At 45.2% G+C, this 22814-nt stretch overlaps 1 long non-coding RNA gene across 1 annotated transcript; it reads right to left on the bottom strand.

Moving 5' to 3' along the window:
- Positions 1–4254: 4254 nt before the first annotated feature.
- Positions 4255–5442, bottom strand: LOC130293721 (uncharacterized). Its single transcript, XR_008848271.1, has 3 exons — positions 5343–5442; positions 4839–4960; positions 4255–4314 (listed from the first exon to the last, which is right to left on the bottom strand). It is a non-coding gene; the product is annotated as an uncharacterized LOC130293721 (long non-coding RNA).
- Between the last annotated feature and the right edge of the window lie 17372 nt (positions 5443–22814).

Below are 22814 nucleotides of genomic sequence, written 5' to 3'. Positions count from 1 at the left end.
GACAGCTCCAGCTCCCACTGAGGAGGCATCAACCTCCAATAGGAAGGGTTTAGATGGGTCAGGTCTGGAGAGCACGGGAGCCGAAGAAAAGGCAGACTTGAGTCGTTTAAAGGCGTCTTCCGCTTGAGGAGGCCAAGACTTGGGATCGGCATTTTTTTTTGTTAAAGCCACAATAGGAGCCACAATGGTAGAAAAATGTGGAATAAATTGCCTGTAATAATTGGCGAACCCCAAAAAACGTTGGATGGCACGGAGTCCGGAGGGGCGTGGCCAATCTAAGACGGCAGAGAGTTTATCTGGGTCCATTTGTAGTCCCTGGCCAGAGACCAAGTATCCTAGAAAAGGAAGAGATTGGCATTCAAACAGACATTTCTCTATTTTGGCATAGAGTTGATTATCACGAAGTCTCTGAAGAACCATACGGACATGCTGGCGGTGTTCTTCAAGATTGGCAGAAAAAATCAGGATATCGTCCAGATATACAACAACACAGGAGTATAGTAGATCACGAAAAATTTCATTAACAAAGTCTTGGAAGACGGCAGGGGCGTTGCATAGACCAAAGGGCATGACCAGATACTCAAAGTGTCCATCTCTGGTGTTAAATGCCGTTTTCCATTCATCCCCCTCTCTGATGCGGATGAGATTATAAGCACCTCTTAAGTCCAGTTTGGTAAAAATATGGGCACCTTGGAGACGATCAAAGAGTTCAGAGATGAGGGGTAGGGGGTAGCGGTTCTTAACCGTGATTTTATTAAGACCGCGGTAGTCAATGCAAGGACGTAGAGAGCCATCTTTTTTGGACACAAAGAAAAATCCGGCTCCGGCAGGAGAGGAGGATTTACGGATAAAGCCCTTTTTTAAATTTTCTTGGACGTATTCAGACATGGCAAGAGTCTCTGGGACGGACAGAGGATAGATTCTGCCCCGGGGTGGAGTAGTGCCCGGGAGGAGGTCAATGGGACAATCATAAGGCCTGTGAGGAGGTAGAGTCTCAGCTTGTTTTTTGCAAAAAACGTCCGCAAAGTCCATATAGGCCTTAGGGAGACCGGTTACATGAGGAAGCACAGGGACACGGCAAGGTTTACTGGGAACCGGTTTTAAGCAGTCCTTGGAACAAGAGGGCCCCCAACTCTTGATCTCCCCAGTGGACCAATCCAGGATTGGGGAATGGAGTTGAAGCCAGGGAAGTCCAAGAAGGATTTCAGAAGTGCAATTGGGGAGGACCAACAGTTCAATCCTCTCGTGATGAGATCCGATGCACATTAGAAGGGGCTCCGTGCGGAAACGTATAGTACAGTCCAATCTTTCATTGTTTACACAATTGATGTAGAGGGGTCTGGCGAGACTGGTCACCGGGATGTTGAACCTGTTGACGAGAGAGGCTAAGATGAAATTTCCTGCAGATCCAGAGTCCAAGAAGGCCACAGCAGAGAAGGAGAAGGCAGAGGCAGACATCCGCACAGGCACAGTAAGACGTGGAGAAGCAGAGTAGACATCAAGGACTGTCTCACCCTTGTGCGGAGTCAGCGGACGTCTTTCCAGGCGGGGAGGACGGATAGGACAATCCCTCAGGAAGTGTTCGGTACTAGCACAGTACAGGCAGAGATTCTCCATGCGGCGTCGTGTCCTCTCTTGGGGTGTCAGGCGAGACCGGTCGACCTGCATAGCCTCCACGGCGGGAGGCACAGGAACAGATTGCAGGGGACCAGAGGAGAGAGGAGCCGGGGAGAAGAAACGCCTCGTGCGAACAGAGTCCATATCCTGGCGGAGCTCCTGACGCCGTTCGGAAAAACGCATGTCAATGCGAGTGGCAAGATGGATGAGTTCATGTAGGTTAGCAGGGATTTCTCGTGCGGCCAGAACATCTTTAATGTTGCTGGATAGGCCTTTTTTAAAGGTCGCGCAGAGTGCCTCATTATTCCAGGACAATTCTGAAGCAAGGGTACGGAACTGTACGGCATACTCGCCAACGGAAGAATTACCCTGGACCAGGTTCAACAGGGCAGTCTCAGCAGAAGAGGCTCGGGCAGGTTCCTCAAAGACACTTCGAATCTCCGAGAAGAAGGAGTGTACAGAGGCAGTGACGGGGTCATTGCGGTCCCAGAGCGGTGTGGCCCAAGCCAGGGCTTTTCCAGACAGCAGGCTGACTACGAAAGCCACCTTAGACCTTTCAGTGGGGAACTGGTCCGACATCATCTCCAAGTGTAATGAACATTGGGAAAGAAAGCCACGGCAAAACTTAGAGTCCCCATCAAATTTATCCGGCAAGGATAGTCGTATTCCAGAAGCGGCCACTCGCTGCGGAGGAGGTACAGGAGCTGGCGGAGGAGATGATTGCTGGAGCTGTGGTAGTAACTGTTGTAGCATAACAGTCAGTTGAGACAGCTGTTGGCCTTGTTGCGCAATCTGTTGTGACTGCTGGGCGACCACCGTGGTGAGGTCAGCGACAACTGGCAGAGGAACTTCAGCGGGATCCATGGCCGGATCTACTGTCACGATGCCGGCTGGCAGGTAGTGGATCCTCTGTGCCAGAGAGGGATTGGCGTGGACCGTGCTAGAGGATCGGTTCTAAGTCACTACTGGTTTTCACCAGAGCCCGCCGCAAAGCGGGATGGTCTTGCTGCGGCGGTAGTGACCAGGTCGTATCCCCTAGCAACGGCTCAACCTCTCTGGCTGCTGAAGATAGGCGCGGTACAAGGGAGTAGACAGAAGCAAGGTCGGACGTAGCAGAAGGTCGGGGCAGGCAGCAAGGATCGTAGTCAGGGGCAACGGCAGAAGGTCTGGAATCACAGGCAAGGAACACACAAGGAACGCTTTCACTGGCACTAGGGCAACAAGATCCGGCGAGGGAGTGAAGGGGAAGTGAGGTGATATAGGGAAGTGCACAGGTGTAAACACTAATTGGAACCACTGCACCAATCAGCGGTGCAGTGGCCCTTTAAATCGCAAAGACCCGGCGCGCGCGCGCCCTAGGGAGCGGGGCCGCGCGCGCCGGGACAGAACTGACGGGGAGCGAGTAAGGTACGGGAGCCGGGGTGCGCATCGCGAGCGGGCGCTACCCGCATCGCGAATCGCATCCCGGCCGGAGGTGGTAACGCAGCGCCCCGGGTCCGTGGAACCGACCGGGGCGCTGCAGTGAGGGAAGTGTAGCGAGCGCTCCGGGGAGGAGCGGGGACCCGGAGCGCTCGGCGTAACAATATGTCTCCTGCTCATTTCTGGTCTAGAGATGAGATCAGAGGTTGGTGCAGATGTAGGAGTTCTACCCAGGACCTGGTGCCTAAGGCTATGTTCACAGGGTGGAATGTCCACAGGCCAAACAGGACATGCCGGTGCTAGGACCGTTCGGAAATGCATCGTCTCATAGACAGCAATGCATTTTCTTGCGGAATCTGCAAAAACATTAACAGGTGTTTTTGCGGAAGCCGGAATCAGGATTTCCATGGCAAATGTTGCTGCTGCGGTAATTCTGCAGCAGCAAAATCCCATAGAAATCAATGGGACTCTGCTTCTGCAGAATGTCTGTGCAGAATATTTATGGGGAATTCCGTACGGACATTTTGACATGTGAACATAGCCTAAGGGAGCCCAGAGCCCCCTGTACAACATCAAAAGACACCAGTTGTATCAATGGTACATGGAAGGGGGGAGCTAATAATGGGTTAATCCAGAACATCTAGCACAGTGAGAGGTTATTGTTAGGCCTCCTGGTGGTCTAGAGCCATAATGGTTAAATGCCATCATCTCTGGTCAGTGAAATCAACCTTACCTTGTCCTGGCTACAATGGCCTCTTATGTACTTGGACAATGACATAAAAAACAATGAACAATGTGATGTCACTGTGGTAGGAAGATAATGTTACTTTTGTCTCTTTTTTATGATGTTTTTTTTTTATCTTTTTCATCCTATTGACCATGGTGTTTTTGGTCATTTTTTGTCACTTTCTTGGCCTCCTTTACCTTGATATTTTTTGTTTTTTTTCCACCACAATGTTTTTGACCTGCTTGATGCTTTGGGTCTGTTTCGCCAAGTTAGTTTTTGCTTCCTTGACCTTGATGTTTGTGGCCTTCATAGCTCTGATGTTTTTGGCCTCCTTCACTTGCGCTTCGATGGCAATGTTCTAATCTTTTATTTGACTTTTCAGTCCCTTCATCTTGGCCACATAGTTCTTCATTGCTTTTTTAGGATTCCTGTTCTTTTTTAATTCCTCATCTGTATTCTCCTCTCCACTCTCCTCATCTGTATTCTCCTCTCCACTCTCCTCATTGAAAAAATCATCCCAATTTTACACCATCAGCCAGGAAGTCCGTATTCTGCAAAAGTATAAAAATAAGAATAAAATCAACAGCTCAGACAAGTAAGGCCCCTTTCACACTACAAAATTCTCCGTTTTTAAACACCAGTATGAACTTACGTCTGAAAACCAGCTGAAAACAGCAGTAACAAAATCCTATACGTCCGTTAGAAAATCCCATTAATAGTCTATGGGATTTTCCAATATCCGTTTTAATCCGTTATTGATAACGGACGTTATTTTGTTACGGAAGATAGTAACGGAAGAAATAGTGGGTGCATGATAAATAAGCCAGACCGAGAACCAGGGAGATGGTGATGATGGTTGTTCCCATCACAACTATTTTGGCCATTGTTGGCCTTCCTGAAATAACTAGGGGAAAAGAACATAAATTAAGTTTGAAAAAAAGAAATCCGAGAACAAATATGCCATTTTACAATATGTTCAAACAAATAAAAATTCCAGTAATCTAAAATGCACAAAGATGCTCCTAGTGCACCATCAGAGGATAAACAGGGCAATTAAATAAATGGTTGCACTTACCGCAGGTTGTTGCACTGAGAGCACATCTGTATAGACATGCTACGTTCAGGTCAGCCATCTTGAATAAGTCCAATTTTCTCGAGGGATTTCAAACTTGGCACCTGGCATCATTGACTTTATTCCTAAAATGTTCAGGGTTACATATATTAGCACTTTACAACACGTTTCAAGTTTCTACAGAACTCCTTCTCAAGTATGTGAATATCCATAGAAACGAGGACCAACATGAATTATATGAAAATGTCACCGAGGGAAAGCATCCTGTGTTTGATGTACACCATGTACAAGATGGCCGACGGTATCAGAGGGACATGTAACATATTACAGATATACAAGATAAACCATACAATTATCCTGTATAACTGTAATATGTTACATGTCCATCTGACCTTGTCGGCCATCTTGTCCGCTTATGAGAGATTCTACTGTATATATATATATGGGAAACATGAGTATGGTGAGATGACACAGGGTAGTACTTAGCTCCTTGTTGCATTATCTCACCCGGTCATAGAATTAATCTTATTTTTTGCAGCCTCCTCGATCTTTACAGTCTGGTTTGTGATTTGGGCTTAAACCCTCTGTTCCCATGTAGGAGGTCGGTCAGGATTGTCTCATATTCAGGATGCTCCTTATGACTATAAGTGAAAAAAAACAAAACAATATTAAATGTACTATGAATACAGTTCCTGGAATGTTAGAGTCTCGGACAATTCTATAACATTACATTCTGTGATTCTCTCTGATCTTTACTATTGGCCTAGAACATTGTACAGAGCTGCAGATATCAGATAAGTTGGTGCACCACAATGTATATATGATATGATGTCTCCAGCTGACGCTATAGAAGAAGAGGAGCTTATAATCTGATGTAAAAACATGGAAAATGTAGATAAATAGCTCAAAACCTAGAACCAAGGTTGATGGTGATGATGGTTGTTCCCATCACAACTATTGTGGCCGGTGTTGACCTTCCTGGAATAACAAGGGAAAAAGAACAAAAATGTATTGAGAAAATAAATGACAGAACTAATATGATATTTTACAATATGTTGAAACAAATAAACATTCAAATAATCTAAAATGCAAAAAATCCTCTACCTGAATTCCAGAATTGATCCCAGAAATTGTCCAGTTTTTGACGCAACCAGCTAAAAATTCCAGAAATGCTAGGCTCGCTCGGAAATGCCTCGTCTCATAGACAGCAATGCATTTTCTTACGGAATCTGCAAAAACATTGAACAGGTGTTTTTGCGGAAGCCGGAATCAGGATTTCCATGGCAAATGTTGCTGCTGCGGTAATTCTGCAGCAGCAAAATCCCATAGAAATCAATGGGACTCTGCTGCTGCAGAATGTCTGTGCAGAATATTTATGGGGAATTCCGTACGGACATTTTGACATGTGAACATAGCTGTTACGCCGAGCGCTCCGGGTCCCCGCTCCTCCCCGGAGCGCTCGCTTCACTCTCCCCGCTGCAGCGCTCCGGTCACATCCTCTGACCCGGAGCGCTGCGATTCCGCTGCCAGCCGGGATGCGATTCGCGATGCGGGTAGCGCCCGCTCGCGATGCGCACCCCGGCTCCCGTACCTGACTCGCTCCCCGTCTGTCCTGTCCCGGCGCGCGCGGCCCCGCTCCCTAGGGCGCGCGCGCGCCGGGTCTCTGCGATTTAAAGGGCCACTGCGCCGCTGATTGGCGCAGTGGTTCCAATTAGTGTGTTCACCTGTGCACTTCCCTATATCACCTCACTTCCCCTGCACTCCCTTGCCGGATCTTGTTGCCATTGTGCCAGTGAAAGCGTTCCTTGTGTGTTCCTAGCCTGTGTTCCAGACCTTCTGCCGTTGCCCCTGACTACGATCCTTGCTGCCTGCCCCGACCTTCTGCTACGTCCGACCTTGCTTCTGCCTACTCCCTTGTACCGCGCCTATCTTCAGCAGCCAGAGAGGTGAGCCGTTGCTAGTGGATACGACCTGGTCACTACCGCCGCAGCAAGACCATCCCGCTTTGCGGCGGGCTCTGGTGAAAACCAGTAGTGGCTTAGAACCGGTCCACTAGCACGGTCCACGCCAATCCCTCTCTGGCACAGAGGATCCACTACCTGCCAGCCGGCATCGTGATAGTAGATCCGGCCATGGATCCCGCTGAAGTTCCTCTGCCAGTTGTCGCTGACCTCACCACGGTGGTCGCCCAGCAGTCACAACAGATAGCGCAACAAGGCCAACAGCTGTCTCAACTGACCGTTATGCTACAACAGTTACTACCACAGCTTCAGCAGTCATCTCCTCCGCCAGCTCCTGCACCTCCTCCGCAGCGAGTGGCCGCTCCTGGGCTACGCCTATCCTTGCCGGATAAATTTGAAGTTTAAAGTTTTGCCGTGGCTTTCTTTCCCAATGTTCCCTACATCTGGAGATGATGTCGGACCTGTTTCCCACTGAAAGGTCTAAGGTGGCTTTCGTAGTCAGCCTTCTGTCCGGAAAAGCCCTGTCATGGGCCACACCGCTCTGGGACCGCAATGACCCCGTCACTGCCTCTGTACACTCCTTCTTCTCGGAAATCCGAAGTGTCTTTGAGGAACCTGCCCGAGCCTCTTCTGCTGAGACTGCCCTGTTGAACCTGGTCCAGGGTAATTCTTCCGTTGGCGAGTATGCCGTACAATTCCGTACTCTTGCTTCAGAATTGTCCTGGAATAATGAGGCCCTCTGCGCGACCTTCAAAAAAGGCCTATCCAGCAACATTAAAGATGTTCTGGCCGCACGAGAAATTCCTGCTAATCTACATGAACTTATTCACCTAGCCACTCGCATTGACATGCGTTTTTCCGAAAGGCGTCAGGAACTCCGCCAAGATATGGACTCTGTTCGCACGAGGCGTTTCTTCTCCTCGGCTCCTCTCTCCTCTGGTCCCCTGCAATCTGTTCCTGTGCCTCCCGCCGTGGAGGCTATGCAGGTCGACCGGTCTCGCCTGACACCTCAAGAGAGGACACGACGCCGTATGGAGAACCTCTGCCTGTACTGTGCTAGTACCGAACACTTCCTGAGGGATTGTCCTATCCGTCCTCCCCGCCTGGAAAGACGTACGCTGACTCCGCACAAAGGTGAGACAGTCCTTGATGTCTACTCTGCTTCTCCACGTCTTACTGTGCCTGTGCGGATGTCTGCCTCTGCCTTCTCCTTCTCTACTGTGGCCTTCTTGGACTCTGGATCTGCAGGAAATTTTATTTTGGCCTCTCTCGTCAACAGGTTCAACATCCCGGTGACCAGTCTCGCCAGACCCCTCTACATCAATTGTGTAAATAATGAAAGATTGGACTGTACCATACGTTTCCGCACGGAGCCCCTTCTTATGAGCATCGGATCTCATCACGAGAGGATTGAACTTTTGGTCCTCCCCAATTGCACCTCGGAAATTCTCCTTGGACTTCCCTGGCTTCAACTTCATTCCCCAACCCTGGATTGGTCCACTGGGGAGATCAAGAGTTGGGGGTCCTCTTGTTCCAAGAACTGTCTAAAACTGGTTCCCAGTAACCCTTGCCGTAACTCTGTGGTTCCTCCAGTAACCGGTCTTCCTAAGGCCTATATGGACTTCGCGGATGTTTTCTGCAAAAAACAAGCTGAGACTCTACCTCCTCACAGGCCTTATGATTGTCCTATCGACCTCCTCCCGGGCACTACTCCACCCCGGGGCAGAATTTATCCTCTCTCTGCCCCAGAGACTCTTGCCATGTCTGAATACGTCCAGGAGAATCTAAAAAAGGGCTTTATCCGTAAATCCTCCTCTCCTGCCGGAGCCGGATTTTTCTTTGTGTCCAAAAAGGATGGCTCCCTACGTCCTTGCATTGACTACCGCGGTCTTAATAAAATCACGGTTAAGAACCGCTACCCCTTGCCCCTCATCTCTGAACTCTTTGATCGCCTCCAAGGTGCCCACATCTTTACTAAATTGGACTTGAGAGGCGCCTATAACCTCATCCGCATCAGAGAGGGGGATGAGTGGAAAACGGCATTTAACACCAGAGATGGACACTTTGAGTATCTGGTCATGCCCTTTGGCCTGTGCAACGCCCCTGCCGTCTTCCAAGACTTTGTCAATGAAATTTTTCGTGATCTGTTATACTCCTGTGTTGTTGTATATCTGGACGATATCCTAATTTTTTCTGCCAATCTAGAAGAACACCGCCAGCATGTCCGTATGGTTCTTCAGAGACTTCGTGACAATCAACTCTATGCCAAAATTGAGAAATGTCTGTTTGAATGCCAATCTCTTCCTTTTCTAGGATATTTGGTCTCTGGCCAGGGACTACAGATGGATCCAGACAAACTCTCTGCCGTCTTAGATTGGCCACGCCCCTCCGGACTCCGTGCTATCCAACGCTTTTTGGGGTTCGCCAATTATTACAGGCAATTTATTCCACATTTTTCTACCATTGTGGCTCCTATCGTGGCTTTAACCAAAAAAAATGCTGATCCCAAGTCCTGGCCTCCTCAAGCAGAAGACGCCTTTAAACGACTCAAGTCTGCCTTTTCTTCGGCTCCCGTCCTCTCCAGACCTGACCCTTCCAAACCCTTCCTATTGGAGGTTGATGCCTCCTCAGTGGGAGCTGGAGCTGTTCTTCTACAAAAAAATTCTTCCGGGCATGCTGTCACTTGTGGTTTTTTCTCTAGGACCTTCTCTCCAGCGGAGAGGAACTACTCCATCGGGGATCGAGAGCTTCTAGCCATTAAATTAGCACTTGAGGAATGGAGGCATCTGCTGGAGGGATCAAGTTTTCCTGTTATTATCTACACCGACCACAAGAACCTCTCCTACCTCCAGTCTGCCCAACGGCTGAATCCTCGCCAGGCCCGGTGGTCTCTGTTCTTTGCCCGATTTAATTTTGAGATTCACTTTCGTCCTGCCGATAAGAACATTAGGGCCGATGCTCTCTCTCGTTCCTCGGATGCCTCAGAAGTTGAACTCTCTCCGCAACACATCATTCCACCTGACTGCCTGATCTCCACTTCTCCTGCCTCCATCAGGCAGACTCCTCCAGGAAAGACCTTTGTTTCTCCACGCCAACGCCTCGGAATCCTCAAATGGGGTCACTCCTCCCATCTCGCAGGTCATGCGGGCATCAAGAAATCTGTGCAACTCATCTCCCGCTTCTATTGGTGGCCGACTCTGGAGACGGATGTTGTGGACTTTGTGCGAGCCTGCACTATCTGTGCCCGGGATAGGACTCCTCGCCAGAAGCCCGCTGGTTTTCTTCATCCTCTGCCTGTCCCCGAACAGCCTTGGTCTCTGATTGGTATGGATTTTATTACTGATTTACCCCCTTCCTGTGGCAACACTGTTATTTGGGTGGTCGTTGATCGATTCTCCAAAATGGCACATTTCATCCCTCTTCCTGGTCTACCTTCTGCGCCTCAGTTGGCTAAACAATTTTTTGTACACATTTTTCGTCTTCACGGGTTGCCTACGCAGATTGTCTCGGATAGAGGCGTCCAATTCGTGTCTAAATTCTGGAGGGCTCTCTGTAAACAACTCAAGATTAAATTAAATTTTTCTTCTGCATATCATCCCCAGTCCAATGGACAAGTAGAAAGAATTAACCAGATCTTGGGTGATTATTTGCGACATTTTGTTTCCTCCCGCCAGGATGACTGGGCAGATCTCCTCCCATGGGCCGAATTCTCGTATAACTTTAGGGTCTCTGAATCTTCCTCCAAATCCCCATTTTTCGTGGTGTACGGCCGTCACCCTCTTCCCCCCCTCCCTACTCCCTTGCCCTCTGGTCTGCCCGCTGTGGATGAAATTTCTCGTGACCTTTCCATCATATGGAGAGAGACCCAAAATTCTCTCTTACAGGCTTCATCACGCATGAAGAAGTTCGCGGATAAGAAAAGAAGAGCTCCTCCCGTTTTTTCCCCTGGAGACAAGGTATGGCTCTCCGCTAAATATGTCCGCTTCCGTGTCCCTAGCTACAAGTTGGGACCACGCTATCTTGGTCCTTTCAAAATTTTGTGTCAAATTAATCCTGTCTCTTATAAACTTCTTCTTCCTCCTTCTCTTCGTATCCCTAATGCCTTTCACGTCTCTCTTCTCAAACCACTCATCCTCAACCGTTTTTCTCCCAAATCTGTTCCTCCCACTCCTGTTTCCGGCTCCTCGGACATCTTCTCTGTCAAAGAAATCTTAGCTTCCAAAAAGGTCAGAGGGAAAACTTTTTTTTTAGTGGACTGGGAGGGTTGTGGTCCTGAAGAGAGATCCTGGGAACCTGAGGACAACATCCTAGACAAAAGTCTGCTCCTCAGGTTCTCAGGCTCTAAGAAGAGGGGGAGACCCAAGGGGGGGGGTACTGTTACGCCGAGCGCTCCGGGTCCCCGCTCCTCCCCGGAGCGCTCGCTTCACTCTCCCCGCTGCAGCGCTCCGGTCACATCCTCTGACCCGGAGCGCTGCGATTCCGCTGCCAGCCGGGATGCGATTCGCGATGCGGGTAGCGCCCGCTCGCGATGCGCACCCCGGCTCCCGTACCTGACTCGCTCCCCGTCTGTCCTGTCCCGGCGCGCGCGGCCCCGCTCCCTAGGGCGCGCGCGCGCCGGGTCTCTGCGATTTAAAGGGCCACTGCGCCGCTGATTGGCGCAGTGGTTCCAATTAGTGTGTTCACCTGTGCACTTCCCTATATCACCTCACTTCCCCTGCACTCCCTTGCCGGATCTTGTTGCCATTGTGCCAGTGAAAGCGTTCCTTGTGTGTTCCTAGCCTGTGTTCCAGACCTTCTGCCGTTGCCCCTGACTACGATCCTTGCTGCCTGCCCCGACCTTCTGCTACGTCCGACCTTGCTTCTGCCTACTCCCTTGTACCGCGCCTATCTTCAGCAGCCAGAGAGGTGAGCCGTTGCTAGTGGATACGACCTGGTCACTACCGCCGCAGCAAGACCATCCCGCTTTGCGGCGGGCTCTGGTGAAAACCAGTAGTGGCTTAGAACCGGTCCACTAGCACGGTCCACGCCAATCCCTCTCTGGCACAGAGGATCCACTACCTGCCAGCCGGCATCGTGACAATAGCCTTAGGGAGCTCAGAGCCCCCTGTACCACATCAGAAGACACCAGTTGTATCAATGGTACATGGAAGGTGGGAGCTAATAATGGGTTAATCCAGAACATCTAGCACAGTAAGAGGTTATTGTTAGGCCTCCTGGTGGTCTAGAGCCATAATGGTTAAATGCCATCATCTCTGGTCAGTGAAATCTACCTTACCTTGTCCTGGCTACAATGGCCTCTTATGTACTTGGACAATGACATAAAAAACAATGAACAATGTGATGTCACTGTGGTAGGAAAATAATGTTACTTTTGTCTCTTTTTCATGATGTTTTTGATCTTTTTCATCCTATTGATCATGGTGTTTTTGGTCATTTTTGTCACTTTCTTGGCCTCCTTTACCTTGATATTTTTAGTTTTTTTCTGCCACAATGTTTTTAGCCTGCTTGATGCTTTGGGTCTGTTTCGCCAAGATAGTTTTTGCCTCCTTGACCTTGATGTTTGTGGCCTTCATAGCTATGATGTTTTTGGCCTCCTTCACTTCCTTTTTGATGGCAATGTTCTAATCATTTATTTTCAGTCCCTTCATCTTGGCCACATAGTTCTTCATTGCTTTTTTAGGATTCCTGTTCTTTTTTAATTCCTCATCCGTATTCTCCTCTCCACTCTCCTCATCTGTACTCTCCTCTCCACTCTGCTCTTCATCCTGTTGATTCTTCACAAAGTACTGTGATGCCGCCATTAACCAGTTATGAAAGAGATGGTGACTTTGTTCTTCTTCATCATCTTCACCTTCTTCAATGTCCCTCTTGTGTTTAACATCTTGATGTTTCTTGGAGACTACTAAAATATATAATAAATAAAGGCCAATAAGTAGGAATATAAATATATATGTATGTATATATATATACATATATATATATATATATATATATATATATATATATCATACTTAGCTCCTGCATTATCTCACCCAGTCATAGCATTAATCTTATTTTTATGCAGAATCCTTGAACTTTACAGTCCGGTTTGTTATTCGAGCTTAAGCCCTCTTTCCCCCTGTAGGAGCTCAGTCAGTGTCCCCCGAATAGATTATTATGTAAACTTACTAAACATAAATAAATAGTGCCAGACTGAGAACCATGGTGATGGTGATGATGGTTGTTCCCATCACAACTATTTTAGCCAGTGCTGGCCTTCCTGGAATATCTAGGTAAAAAGAACTAAAACTCACTGAGAAAAAGAAATGACAGAACAAATATGCTATTTTACAAAAAGGTCAAATAGTCTAAAATGCAAAATTTCCTCTACCTGAATTCTAGAATTTATTCAAAAAATCATCCCAATTTTCTATCATCAGCCAGGAGGTCCGTATTCTGCAAAAGTATAAAAATAAGAATAAAATCAACAGCTCAGACAAGTAACACTTTGCACAACACAAGACTGGATATGATGAAAGGAAACGATCACAGTAAGAGGTTATTTTTAGGCCCCTGGTGGTCTGGAGCCATAACAGGCTAATGTCAGCTTCCCTGGTCAGTGAAATCTCCTGTACTCTGTCCCGGATACAATGGCCTCCCATGTCCTTGGAGAAAAAACAATGCAAATCATCACTGCGATTCTCACTGACCATTAATATGATCAGAAGTTTCACATATACTGAGCTATATAGTGTAATAAAAAAGGTCGACCGAGGACAGAATGTGCACACCAGATAAGGTTTTTTTTAATATTAATTATAGATAACATGTTAATGGACAAGAAAAAGATTTTAGTTTCTCTGTTTTGTTTCAGCATTGTGATGTCACTGTGGCAAAACAATGATGTCTCTTATTGTCTCTTTTCATGATGTTTTTAATCTTTTTCATGTTTCTGACCATGGTGTTTTTAGTCTTTCTTGCCACTTTCTTGGCCTCCTTAACTTTGATATTTTGTAGCTTCTTCGGCCATGATGTTTTTGGCTTGCTTGGTTTTATGGGTCTGTTTTGACAAGATAGGTTGAGCTTTGACTTGAATGTTTTTGGCTTCTTGATGGCAAGGTTGTTATCTTTTATTTGACTTTTCAGTCCCCTCATCTTAGCCACAGTTTCTTATTGCTTTCGCTTTTTCATCTTTTTTTCTTCCTCATCTGCACTCTCCTCTCCACTCTTCTCATCGGTACTCTCCTCTTCTGTATTCTCCTCTTCTGTACTCTCCTCATCTTTACTCTCCCCTCCACTCTCCTCATCTGTACTCTACTCTCCTCATCTTTACTCTTCCCCCCCACTCTCCTCATCTGTACTCTCCTCTCCTCATCTTTACTCTCCTCTTCACTCTCCTCATCTGTACTCTCCTCTCCTCATCTGTACTCTCCTCTCCACTCTCCTCATCTGTACTCTCCTCTCCTCATCTGTACTCTCCTCTCCACTCTCCTCATCTGTACTCTCCTCTCATCTCTCCTCATCTTTACTCTCCCCTCCACTCTCCTCATCTTTACTCTCCCCTCCACTCTTCTCATCTGTATTTTTCTCTCCTCTGTTCATCCTGTTCTTTCTTCACAATGTAGTGTGATGCCGCCATTAACCAGTTATTAAATGGACAGTGACTTTGTTCTTCTTCGCCGTCTTCGTCTTCTTCAATGTCCCTTCATGTGTTTAGCAACTTGATGTTTCTTGGGGACTACTGAAATATAAAATAAATAAAGGCCAATAAGTAGGAGTACAAATATATATAGGAAACAGGGTTATAGTGAAATGACATAGGGTGATACTTAGATCATTGTTGCATTATCTCACCCAGTCATAGAATTAATCTTAGTTTTTGCAGAATCTTTGAACTTTACAGTCCGGTTTGTGATTCAGGCATAAACACTCCTTTCCCCTGTAGTTCCTCGGTCAGGATTGCCTCATATTCAGGATTCACTTCATAGTGAAAAGAAAAACATAAAAATGAAATGTTCTATGAATCACAGTACCTGGGACATTAGAGTCCTGGACAATTCTATAACATTACATTCCTGTGATCCTCTCCTTCTCTTTAAAGGAAAACTGTCAGCCAGTTCATCCACACTAAATCCAATACACTGGGTTATAGTGTGGGTGAACAGGAGTCCATACATGGGTCAATTACTTTTTTAGGTTTTATTGCCGCTGAGTTGTCGTCCACTAAAGTTCCGTAATTTTGGGCTTCATTTACACTCCTGCTGGCAGCCTTACTTTGGGTTCTGGAGCAAGGGGCCTTAGCCTGCCCCCCTTGTTCGCATAGTAATTTTGCCCCTGAGCACAGCACTCTGTCTGCAGAGCGCATGCGCTGAAGTTTTTACCCAGCTCTCTCATCCTGATGACGTAAGCTGTGAGTCGGTAGAGTGCTCTGTACAGCGTAACTGCGTATGCGCCGGTCCCTTGCTATACCCGGAAGTCGGGAGTAGCAAGACTTCAGAAAGAGGTACTTCCGGGTGTAGTGAGGGACCAGCGCATGCGCAGTTACACTGTGCAGAGTGCTCTCCCGATGCACAGCTCTCACGTCATCAGCGCATGTGCTCTGCAAACAGATCGCTGCGCTCAGGGGGAAAATGTATATGCAAAAAAGGGGGGCGGGCTAAGAACCCAAAGCAAGGCTGCTGGCGGGGGACCCGCCTTTAGAGCACAAATGAAGGCCAAAATTACGGAACTTTAGCGGACGACAACTCGGTGGCAAGAAAACCGAAAAAAGTAAGGGACCCGTGTATGGACTCCTGTTCACCCACACTATAACCGAGTGTATTGGGTTTAGTGTGGGTGAACTGGCTGACAGTTTCCTTTAAACTTTACTGTTGGCCCAGAACATTGTACAGAGCTCCAGATATCAGAGAGGTTGGTGTTCCACAATGTATATATGATATGATGTCTCCAGATGATGCTATAGAAGAAGAAGAGTGTGTAATCTGATGTGAAAGCATGGGGAATGGGGAGTAATCGATCACTGTAAATGTTTTAGAGCTGTAGATACCAGTGATGGCTGCACTACAATGTATACATATGATATGACATCTGTACTGGAGGTCAATGTGAAAGAAAAGCTCTTATCTGATATAAAAGCATGGAAAAAATGTTATGCACTTTCTGACAATAGATTATCAAAAGTTACTAGACTTAGATAAATAAGCCAGACCGAGAACCAGGGAGATGGTGATGATGGTTGTTCCCATCACAACTATTTTGGCCAGTGTTGGGCTTCCTGAAATAACTAGGGAAAAAGAACATAAATTAAGTTAAAAAAAAAGAAATCACAGAACAAATATGCCATTTTTCAATATGTTGAAACAAATAAAAATTCTAAAAAATCTAAAATGCACAAATTCCTCTACCTGAATTCCTGGGAAAAATATAAACAACAGAGGATGCTCCTAGGGCACCATCAGAGGATAAACAGGGCAATGAAATAAATAGTTGCACTTACCGCAGGTTGTTGCGCTTAGAGCACATCTACGTTCAGGTCAGCCAACTTGAATAAGCCCAATTTTCTCGAGGGATTGACTGGGCCGGAGACCCCTGCAACGGAAAATTCCCCAGCGGTTATTGGTTTCTACTTTCAGGGGATGCCATTGTGGTAGCCTGGAGAAATGATAGGGGTTATGCTGAATGAAGTAGTCCTTGATGTTTTTTGTAATGAGTAGTAAGCATGGTACCCAGCACTCATCAATGTTGCAAAAGTGATGATCTGTTAATCCATATCATAGTACAGGGACGCGTTTCGGCATACGTGCCTAAGACAGACAGCCGAGGAAGGCACTTATGCCGAAATGCATCCCTGTACTATGATAGGGATTAATAAATCACTTTTGCAACATTAGTGAGTGCTGGGTACCATGCTTACTACTATTGACTTAACCCAACCTCGTACACCACCACAAGATACATGGAAGAGCCGACTTACCTCCTACACTAAGTGCAGGAATGAGAAGTCTGAACACTAGGATTTCATGAAACAACTTGTAAACTCTACTGCCTAACTGGACTGCAGAAAGACCTCTCGAGTTGATGAAGAAGCCGGGTCTAGCAGAAGAGGTGTCGAAATATCAGCAACAGCTAAAAACGAATTCAATACTGAAGGAAGCAGATAATTCTGTGTCAACTATTCATGTTTATTAATGTGCATAATGTTTCTCTTGTGTAATGCTCTGTTCTCACTGGTTATGAAGTCATTCTTCACGATATTCTCTATCCTGATGTGATGTACATGATGGTTTCTGTATGTGTGAAGTAATAGTTAATTGTCCCACAATGTCTAAATGCTGATGCTTCTTCTGCAGGTTGACACAGCTACAAAAGATGTAACTTGTATATGCCATTTCTCACTAGTTTTCCCCCTCTGTAGGCTCCATCTCTAATTTGCATTGTCCCTTGCCCAGTGAGTGTTGATTTGCTATTATGATATCTTTCATACATTGTGCACACACACATAAGAGAGGATACTGCTCCCATATACTGTATCTCTATAGTATACCCTCATCAGCAGCAGCATGGAAAACATCATAGCCATGTAATCTGTGAGTACAGCACGGGGACCCGATGGGGAGATGCGGAATATAACATTTTTAATGATATTTCAGCAGTTTTTCTGTGTATCTGCCTCTGTCTGACTCTTGAGCTTCCTCTTCCCCTCCCTCCATGGGCAGCAGAGAAGACATTATGAAGCAGTACTGAGCAGTTTAGGCTGTGAATCCAGTACTTGGGGGGATATGACATGGATTTGAGCTTTCTGCAGCTTTTTTGAGTCTCTCTCTTTCTCTGTCTCACTCTACAGCTCCATCCTCCTTTTCCTCTATTTACAGCAGGGTACATTTTGTGTACATGTTTTTACGGGTCCAATCATGTTTAATAAACTTTGACTTTTGCACATATTTTTTGTTATTTGATTTGTTAAAGCTTATTATTTTATAAATTATGCATAGTTGATAAGCTTTTCTGTTACATTGAGGTATTTTGACCTATTTTTCATCAAGAAGAAATGTACGTGAAAGGTTTACAAAATTTCTCAAAGACTTTGTTTTCTTGTACTTTTGTACTCCTTACACATATATCTGCCCGTTCTATGCCAACATAATGATTGTCATGCAGTTGCCCAGAATCACCATACTCCTAGCACTCCACCTGTTATAAACGACCAGCTTGCTATGGAGGATTCACATAATGCAGAGGCCCCTGCCTCCCAATCAGCATTTGTCCAACCGGTCCATACTAACATCTTGGACACAGAGGAGTTGGATAAATTGTTTGAACTCGCAACTGTACGTTCCTCGCTTGCATTACCACCTACCTTCTTTAAAGACACCTTACCAGAAGAACTACGTGGTGATAGTGGACGGAAGGACAAGACATTAGAAGATTTGAGTAATAACTCTATCATTACCATCTGCGAAACACAAGAATCTTTCTTGGACACTCCACCCGATCCATTATCACCAAGCTTGGAGAGACAATCAAACCATACTAATGTTTTTTTAGATCTTCCAGTGGCACTGACAGCAACACCGACGTATGCCACCAGAACGGACCCAATGTTCAAATTCATTACCAACTACTACAGCCCAAAAGCTCAGAAACGGAAAGAGTTTGAAGGAAAAAACAAAAAGGGGGTGTAGAGGGGGGAGCCGTAAGAAGAAAGGACACCACATTACCAAGGTGGAAGAAAAACAAAATCCAGGAATAGAGGAAGTTAACACCAGTGGAAGTGTCAAAATATTTAATCTTTGCTCACACGTACTAAAAGAGGCAGAACACAGCCTCTTAAATAAGGGGTTGTCCTTCTGCCCAACTACTGGGATTAACGAATTTGACTTATACGTTGATTTAAACAGATTCATTCGGAAACTAACATTGACCAGATTTTTCTCTTCAAGATGAGTGACTCTGGAGATACAGTGCTTAACCCCCCACCGATTCCAACTAAATTAAAACCTCCGTCTAAATTTTACCCCCTCCATCGTAGAGGTCATTGGGTGGAGACCTTTTTTGATATGGTAGCTGCTGAATTTAGGAAACTTGGTAAAACTCGTTCGAAAAAATCCAACTTGTCAAAAGCTGAAAGGAGTGCTTTGAAGTCGCTGTCCTCTAACACTACCATCACGGTGAGAGGTGCGGACAAAGGAGAGGGTATCGTCCTACAGGACCATGACACCTACATCACAGAGGCACGTAGGATCCTGGATGATAAGAGCTACTATACTACTTTAACCTATAATCCAACTATTGAATACCAAGCCTTTTGAGATGGGATCATTGATAAAAATGAAAAAGATTATATGACGATTAAGAACCCCAAAACGGCAACCTTCTATCACCCCCCAAAGGTGCAGAAATGTATCCTTAACCCTCCTGAGCGACCAATTATCGCAGGGATAAACTCCATCTCCAGCAACATGTCTCAGTATATTGACATTCTCCTCCAAAAATATGTGGTGACCCTCGAATCGTACTTAAAGGACACACCCACTCTTATCCACATTTTGGATGGTTTCAAGTGGAAACAGGGATATAGTTGGGCTACATTAGACGTCACGTCTCTTTATTCCAATATTCCCCACAGCAAAGATCTACAGGTAGAGTCCTCATAAAAGACTACACTATGCCTGAGCCCTAAAAAAAAGTTTGTCTGAGATTGTATCAAGTATATATTAGAACACAATTATTTAGTTTTTGAAGACCAAGTGTTCCTGCAGACCCAAGGGACCGCTATGGTGACCCATTTTGCCCCTGCTTTCGCGAACCTGTATATGGGCGAATATAGAGATAAATATATCTATGGTGCCAACAACAAGTGGCGTAGCAAGATCAAGCTGTTCAAACGCTATATAGACGATCTTCTATTCGTATGGGATGATACAGAAGAAGAATTTCAAAAATTAACAGAGTATCTCAATGACAACACATATAATATTTCTCTGAGTGGGAAATGTAATTCCTCTACTATGGAATATCTTGACCTTGTGTTGTCCAACGATGGTGATGAGGTTATTACAAAGACATTTTTTTTAAAAGTGGATGGTAATAGTCTACTGGTCTTTTAATAGCTGCCATTTAAAAAAAATGGAAATTAAATTTGCCCTACGGTCAGTTTTACCGTTTGCGGCGCAATTGCACAAGAACTAGTGATTATATTCTTCAGAGCAAGATAGTCTCAGAAAGATTGAAAATTAAAGGCTATCCCAGTCATATCATCAAAGCAGCATACAAGCGCGCTCTCATTGTTCCACCTAAATGTGAACTGACCGCTACCACCAATCACCCTGAAGCCAAAAGGTCTCCACAAGATCTGGAGAAATTTAAACACAACTTTATCACCACGTATTCTGCATCACATGTTAATGTAAGTCAAATACTGGCAAGACATTGGAATATTTTAAAGCAAGATCCCATATTGAGTGAATATATTCCAGATAGACCAGCTATTACATTCAGGCGTGCAGGTACCTTAAAGAATATTTTGGCACCCAGCCGTTTAAAAAGCAGTGATCCCCTTCCTGTTTTGACTAAGAAAAACCCGGGGGTATACAAGTGCAGAAGTAAAGCGTGCAAATGTTGTAGCAATATCATTGAAGGCGCTACTAATTTTATCAGCAATGTGACTAAGGAATCTTTTACCCTGAAAAGCAGAGTGGACTGCTCTACGCCTTATGTCATATACCTACTTGAATGTCCCGGCCACTTACAATACGTAGGTAGAACTATGCAGCAGCTACGCTGCCGGATGAACAAACACCGCTTTAACGTTCAGCGGGGATTCCGGAATCATAGTGTTTCCAAACATGCGACTATGTGTCACAACAAAGATTTTTCTGTTTTTTTCTCTAAGAGTTATCGAACATATTCCTGCCAACACATACGATAGATTTGACAGATTACAGAAAAGGAAATCCTATTGGATTTACAAGCTTAACAGTTTGTATCCATTAGGGCTGAACGAAGCCATTGATATCATCCGGCAAATAGTGTTGCTCGCGAATATTCGCAATACGAATTTTATTCGCGAATATCGCATATTTGCGAATTCGCGAATATTCGCAAATATAGCGCTATATATTCGTAATTACGAATATTCGTATTTTTTTATTTTTTTTCACAGTACACATCACAGTGATCATCCCTCTGCTTCCAGCTTGTGTGGTGTAAGAAGGCTAATATGCTAATTTTCGCATATGCGAATTTTTGCTTAGTCTAATTTTGTACTTGTTAATTTTCGTATATGTTATTTTCGTATATGTGAATTTTCGCATATGCGAAAATAAAACGCGAATATTCGCGAATATGTGACGAATATTCGTCCATATATTCGCGAATATTCGCGAATTCGAATATGGCCTATGCCGCTCAACACTACCGGTAAATTTGAAACATCTTTAGCACGCTCAACTACCTGAACTCACTGCCATTTCCTTAGGGTGCAGTTTGAGATACACTTGTAACACACACTTTGGGGTCCATGTTTGTTGATTTATATTTAGTCTTAGGGGTATATTATCAGAGTCTTAAGTTACTATTTATTTATTCTAGTACACTTAATTTAGCTTTTTGCGCTACTTGAATGCGTCACCTATGGTGGCTGTTGAAGGAGTATTTGTATCAGCCGCCTATTGTTTTTACTAGTGTAAGATATCTGTCTCTATTTTTCTACCTATTTATTTATTTATATACCTTCTAATTATGTCTTCTAATTATGTCTATTATCCATAATATTTAGTGTGTTTTATGGCATTTTTGATCGTCCAATTTGGCTATAGGTATTGCATCCTATCAATGCATTTACATTTTTCCTTATATTTACCTTCATATATATATTCATATATTTTTTAGATATTTTGATCAGGCTACATTGTGATTTATGGTATTTTTATTTCCTAATTTGACTATAGGTATTGTATCCCATCTTTGTATTCCATTTTTTCATGTTCATTATTACTATTGCATTTCATTTTACCTTATCTTCATTCTTTTTACATATACCCACACTTTTTAAAGATTTGTTCCATTAGCCTAGTCAGCTCAAGTTGCCCGGTTATTGTTTATACTTATACTTACTATTTAAGCTCAATACCATGCGTGGCTAGCGCATGCGCGCCTCCCCCATGCTTATGTTGTATTGTGCCGAATGGGGAAGCTGCGCGTGCGCGCCGCGCCGACACATGTGTTTATTTACAACGGGTTCCTGAGGTGCACGCGCATTGTGCTCACATATCGGGCTCTGTCCGTATCCGGTGCGCGTGCGCTCCGGTGCCGTGTTTTGTCACACGGTACGGGCGGGCGCATGCGCTGTCTCCTCCCCCGGCCATCATCATTAGTATCATCGGGAGTTGGCGCATGCGCCGCAAGTTCGGAGATCCACGTTCTCCTTGGGCTGTTAGTTTTTTTCAGATGCACTTCAGGTATTTCTAAGCTGTTTATGAGGAATGTTTTAATGCATATGTATTTTACTTTTTCTGTTATTTTAATTATTTCACTACATTTATGTTATTTTATTATGCTACTTCCGCCCACAGTGGCCACGCCCAATGGGTGGAGCTTCACTTGGCACCAAAAAATGGTTTTATTTATTTATTCAAGGGCACCAGTTTGTCTGATATGTCATGATGCCTACCTGCCTGACGAAGGGGATCCTAAGCCCCGAAACGCGTTGCACCCTGGCTTAATAAATATCATATATATTCATCACTACCTTCTGATTGAATTTGTGGACTGCGCTGTGGAACCGGGTATTTTTTCTCTATATTTATATATTCTAACATAATGATTGTGGCCGGGAGACAGGTTGTCACAGTTGTTTCAGGAGACAAATGCATGAATGACACAATGTATTTTCTCTTTTCCTCTAGTTTTGGATCATTCACTATCCCCCCCCCCTTCTTCTCCCCTGTTCATACTACAATGAGCTCCCAAATAGATTTGCAGCCTGGAAAGTATAAAAAGTGCGACATTCAAGATAAATGCAATATTCAAGATCAGCTGA

This window comes from Hyla sarda, chromosome 10, assembly GCF_029499605.1.
Source record: "Hyla sarda isolate aHylSar1 chromosome 10, aHylSar1.hap1, whole genome shotgun sequence".
Lineage (NCBI taxonomy): Eukaryota > Metazoa > Chordata > Amphibia > Anura > Hylidae > Hyla > Hyla sarda.
Note: the sequence above shows the minus strand (reverse complement) of the source record. Positions and strands in the feature narration are given on the sequence as shown.